The 6,015-nt window shown below is 38.2% G+C and overlaps 2 pseudogenes; one reads left to right on the top strand and one right to left on the bottom strand.

Annotated features, from left to right (window-relative positions):
* Window positions 1-540: 540 nt before the first annotated feature.
* On the top strand, window positions 541-1,144 carry LOC102818260 (annotated as a pseudogene).
* A 4,094-nt stretch (window positions 1,145-5,238) lies between these two features.
* LOC102819386 overlaps window positions 5,239-6,015 on the bottom strand; it is a 1,115-nt pseudogene continuing 338 nt past the window's right edge.

The raw sequence follows: 6,015 nt of genomic DNA, 5'->3' as shown, positions 1-6,015 counted from the left end.
TTGGAAACCACTCAGTGGAGATTCTACCTTCCCCCACACCCTCTGGAACTAGGCTCCTTCTTGAAAGCTTGTAAGCCAGTCACTTCGTGCCTTTGTAGCACCCCCATTTTGGGTAGCCAATGTCCAAGATGCCCATCCCTGTCAACCCTGTGTACCGAAGGGGTGGGAATGATCCTTGCTGTAAAGATTTGTTCCCTCTTTTGAACTTCTACATCCATAACTATAGGTCAAGTTCATCAAATTATAGCGGATTATTCTTTTTTTCCTCTTCTTTCTTGCTCTAGTTGAGCTCTGATCATCCAGCCATTGAAGCTAGGTCAAATGGGTACTATCTGTAAGTATGGGTGTTCTTTTGAAGCAATTATGAGTTGGAGTACGAAAGTAATAATTGAAGTAGGAGATATAACCGTACTTGTACAAAACAAGATTGAGCTCTTGGATGCTACTTGAACAAGGGAGGAGGAAGCCGTGGCACTGGCAAAAAGATAAAAGTTACCATATTACAGAAGCTCAGTGAAAGAAGATCTAGGAGGCCCAGGCATGGAGCTGCCGGATCTGGCCCCCCAGCGATTGGGAAACTTCAGCTGGACCATGTTCAGCGACTCCAATAGGACTGGTCTGGTGTTGTACAACGAGGATCCGGATGATGAAATGGTCTCCAGTTTGGCACTGCAGGCAGGTCTTGCTTTCTTTTAACACATACTTTTTCCCACTTTGGTGGGTGAGCAGTGTTATGATGCTTCACATGAAGTATTCAATCCTGCTTGGTTACTACAAATTTATTGTGGTCAGTATTATCATCCTGGTAACCTTAATTGAGGTCATCCGGTTGGACCTGGGTTACATGGGTAACCTACAGGAGAAGGTTTCACAGTTGGCTGGCTTTTGGCTTTTGAGTCTTCTGTTACAGTTGACTTTAGTTCTTTTCTTGCTCTTTAATGAAGGCTTAAAGAGTTTACCAATGGAAAAAGCAATACATATCATCTTCACTCTCTTCATTACTTTCCAAGTTGTTGCAGCATTTCTTACCTTGAAGAGAATGGTAAATCAATTGGCGACTCGTTTCCACCTTCAAGACTGTGACCAGCTCTCTGCAAACAGAGGGGACACGAGAAGGATGAGATCATGTATAGAAGAAATTTGAACCAGTGTTACTGAGTGAAAAGTCAGACTTCTAAAAGACTGAAAGAGTTAGGAGAACACCAAAAATCAAGCATGAGAAAAAAGATAAAACAAGTGTTTTGAATTGTATACTCTCTTGGCAGATGGTAAAGCTTCGTTTGCACCATACATGAAAACCTACAACCTAGATGTTGTCCACTTGATGCCAAATATCTCAGTTTTGTTGTTGTTGACTTTTCCAGGTGTGTAGAAATCTATCTGTTGTGGTTGTAGTTTATCAACTTTATTATAATACTTCTAATTAGCATCTGTAAATAGAAACGTGTACCTTTCTTGTAAACTTGTCTGTTATCCACATCTTGGAGTCACTAGATAGTGCAAAGGGTTAGCAGCTTTGCTCACCAAAAGGTTAGAGGTTTGAGTCCACCCCAGAGATGCCTCTGAAGAAATCTGCTTCTGAAAAATCAGCCATTAAAAGCTCTATGGAGCACAGTTCTACTCTGACACAGGGGGGTTGCCATAAGTCTAAATCAACAGGATTGTAACTATTTTTAGTGGTATCTTAACTGTGCATTTGATTTGTGTTTCTTCTTAGCACATGCAAGAAGTTGTCAGTGTTCTTGTATGTTAAATTATATTTTCAAACCAGGAGAACACATTTTCATGGGTACTGGGTTAGATTCTAACTCTAGTCTGAGCTGCTGTACTAAAGCAAAGAAGAAAACAGGTGAATTATCATGGTATTTAGAATTATTTTTATCTTAAAATTGGCATTTTCATCAAACCATGATCAGTATTTATGAAGGTGGTATGCAAAAAAAATTTTTTTACAATAAATTATAAAATATTTATGTGAAAAAAAGAAAGAAGATGTAAATTTAAATGAAGTTTTATAATAGTTGTCTGATCAATGTTTTCAAAAACTTAAAAAATGAATAGCTGCAGATCCACAACTAAGGCATTACGTTGTTGTTAAGTGCTGTTGAGTCAGTTCCAACTCATAGTGACTCTATAGGTTTCTGAGGAGTAGCTGATAAGTTTGGACCACTGACCTTGTGGTTCAAACTTGACCTTGTGGTCTAGTGCTTATCCTACAGCATCATAACAGGATGTGGTGGTGGTGGTGGTGTGTCATTTCTGACTCATAGCAAACCTTCATAGGGTTTCTGAGGCTGTAAAAATTTGTGGGAGCAGAAAGCCTTATCCTTCTCCCACGGAATGGCTGGTAGTTTTGAACTGGTGACCTTGCGGTTAGCAGCTCAGCTTGTAACCACTACGCTACCAGTAGTGTCGTTAATACTTGAATGGAAGTCACTCAGGTCAGAATTCAAGTACTCCTAATGGTACTTGACCTGTCATAAATCTTAGACCCAACAAACAGGACCAAGAAAACTGAAGCCCTTTTCAAAGAGCACAGGTGGTTATAAGCTGGATCGCTAACTGCAAGGTCAGCAGTTCAAAAGATGATGCTTTCTGCTCCTGTAAAGATTTATAGACTCGGAAACCCTATACAGGGTCACTGTGAATCAGAACTTACTCAACAGTACACAACCACTAACCACCACCACCACCATGCTCACGGGTAGACAGTCTTTACTGATTAAGCTAAACCACTGTTTGGTTTAAGAAGACTTCAAGGGATATTTTTACTTCAAGGTTTAGGCTTTAGAGATGATCTCAGGTCAATAGTTTCAGAGGTTCATCCAGTCTCCATGACTCCAGAAGCTCTGGGATTTGAAATTCTGTTCTGCATTTTATCCCTTTTGATCAGGATTCTTCTATAGAATCTTTGATCCAAACTTTCAGTAATGGTAGTTGGGCACTATCCAATTCTGATCTCATGGCAAAGGAAGCAGCTGTTCATGGCAGCAATTAGCTACACATTCCATTTCTTCCTATTCCTGACTCTTTCATCCACTATTGCTTCAGGCAAATAGATCAATTATAACTTGGATGGTTACTTACAAGCTTTTGAAACCCAGTCACTATGCAGTGAATGGAGATAGAACAAAAGCACCAAACAAAGCAATTAACTGGGATGCCCACGGAAAGAAACCATAACCATAGATGTCCAAACCAAGTTCCATAAGATGTTTGGTTATATATAAGCACTTTGGTCATCTATAGCTGCTTTTTGTAGCTGTTGTAAATATATGCACCACACAACTTTTTAAAGGTGTACAACTTACTGACATGTTTTTGTTAGGTGATGTCAAGTCGCTTCCTACTCATAGCAACCCTATGTACAACAGAACAAAACACTGCCCGGTCCTGTACTATCCCCCGTAATTTTGTTACATTTAAGCCCATTGCTGCTCCCACTGTTCCAATCCATCTCATTGGGAGTCTTCCTCTTTTTCATTGACCCTCCACTTTACAAGTATGATGCCCTTTCCCAGAGACTAGTCCCTCCTGATAATACGTGCGAAGTATGAAAGACAAAATATCATCATCTTCAATTCTTAGGAGATTCTGACTGTACTTTTCTCAGCACAGATTCTGTTTGTTTTTCTGGCAGGCCATGGCACTTTCAATATTCTTCTCCAATACTATAACCAAAATGCATCTACTCTTCTATAATCTTTATTCATTGTTCAACTTTCACATGCATCTGAAGCTATTGAGAATACCATGCATGAGTTGGGTCAGGTGCACCTTAGTCCTCAAACTGGTATCTTTGCTCTTGTACACTTTAAAGAGGTCTTGTGCAGATTTGTCTAATGAAACACATCATTTGATCTCTTAACTGCTGCTACCATGAGTGTTGATAGTGGATCCAAGCAAAATGAAGTCTTTGACGACTTCAATCTTTTCTCCATTTATCATGATGTTATTTATTGGTCCAGTGGTGGGTGTTTTTTTTGGAACATTGTTTTTTTTTTCTTTTTGCATTGACGTGCAACCCATACTGAAGGCTGTGGTCTTTGATCTTCATCAGTAAGTTGTTTTTTGTTGTTGTTTTCAATAATAAAACATTTCCATAATGGAAATTTATTTTGAATGTCAAATTAGGCAGGAAAAAAAAACCACCTACTTTTAACTATTATTATGAAATGTTTCAATTATTACATAAGTGTTCAATTCATAAAATAAAAAACCATTATGCTGGTTAAAATACTTGACTAGAACAAAGGAGAATTAGTCTTCTTTTAGAAGATACTAAAATAACCTGATAAGAACATGATAAATTAAATGCAATACAGCCAGATGGCATACATATAAACTCACTAAAAATATAGTACTTTTACGCTAATGGCATTTGCTTATTTAACATTATCTTAAATATAAACTAATTATGGTCTCCCAATACCAAAATTAACTGCAAATTTTATCAATTATTTTTCTTAATACAGTGAATACTTTTCATTACAAATATTTTAATACCTGGAAGTTTCAACGTGAGAAAGAATATGCCTGATAAATTTCAAATGACCATACAGTAGACTCCCTAGTATCCCCATCTAATGACACGACAAACACAAGCTATCGAGCAAGAATCTGTTAACAGTTTTATTATTTTTTAAATGTTAAATACCATGGGACAGAATCGTAAGGATGATAAACACAGTCAACAGCTGCCTCACAAGGGATTAAGAAAAAATTCTGCCATGATATTAGCAAAGTTAAGGAGAAAATTTACATTGTAAGAGGCACCATCTCCCCACAGAATATCTCTTGGCATTTCCTGAATGAGCAGGATTAGAAATCTAAATATAAATCGTATTTCAAGAGGTAACAGCAACAGATGAAATTTAAAGGGATTATTAAAGTAACATTTACAAGACTGAACAATTCTTTAACTTTTATTAAAACCACAAAAAAAGAACAATTCTTTATTTATGAATTTCATAAAGGAATGAATGTGCAACTGACATCTGCTATTGATGATCTGGTGATATACAATTTGTTCAGTAGGCGAACAATTTGTTTTTACTGTGTTTTCTAACCATAAGAGATCATTAAAGGCAAAGCGTATATGACACCGTATACACACAAACAAACATGGTCTCCGTGGGCCATACTACCCATGAAATGGTAGGTAAACAAATTTGTTTCTGGTCAAGAGAAAGCTGGAGGGGGGGGGGCGGGGGAACGGAGGGAAGCACCATGCATGTTTCACTCTACAAGATGAATTTTCCTTAGAAAGAATCCAGTGAAAATGGCTGCAATAACAAGAAGAAGCGAAGGAAGAGGGCTGGTGACGTTTTTCTCTGAAAGATGCAATTGAAGTTGATCCAGGTTTATCCGAATGTACTACCTTTCTGAGCCTTAAGCCTTCATCTCTCAGGTGTCGATTTTCTTCGGACAGTTTCATCATTTCTTCCTGAAGTCTTTTACACTCTTCCATTACTTTTCTGGTTTCAGTGTCATTGAGTAAATCACTATGCGGTGTTGGCATGGGCCCATCTTGTTTAGATGCATTCAGTGGAGCAGCGTTGCTAGGTTCCACGTCATTTAATTTATTCTTTTCATTGGGCATTTCAAAAACACATCTCAATTTAGAATCCATTAATTCATCAGGTTTTGCTGCTTTCCACACAGCTTCCATATCTGAAGTGTTTGGTGGTGCAAAAATTGTCTGCACCATAAACTTATGTTTACTCTTCTCATTTGGATCATAGTCAAAAGGTTGTGGCATTACTGAAACAGTCACAGACAACCCTGGATCAATAATTCCACTGTAGGGCCTCACACAGTACCGACGAAGAGCTGTAATCTTCACTTTGAAACATACTTCTCTAGCGGATGGATTTCTCAATTTAAGATTTGTAGTGACTACATCAAAAGGAGCTCTGGTAGCGTAGTGGTTATGAATTAGGCTGTGAACCGTAAGGTCAGCAGTTCGAAACTACCAGCTGTTCCGCGGGAGAAAGATGAAGCTTTCTGCTCCCA

The sequence above is a fragment of the Chrysochloris asiatica genome, unplaced genomic scaffold, assembly GCF_000296735.1.
Source record: "Chrysochloris asiatica unplaced genomic scaffold, ChrAsi1.0 scaffold00054, whole genome shotgun sequence".
NCBI lineage: Eukaryota > Metazoa > Chordata > Mammalia > Afrosoricida > Chrysochloridae > Chrysochloris > Chrysochloris asiatica.
This window is presented reverse-complemented; position numbering and strand designations above follow the sequence as displayed.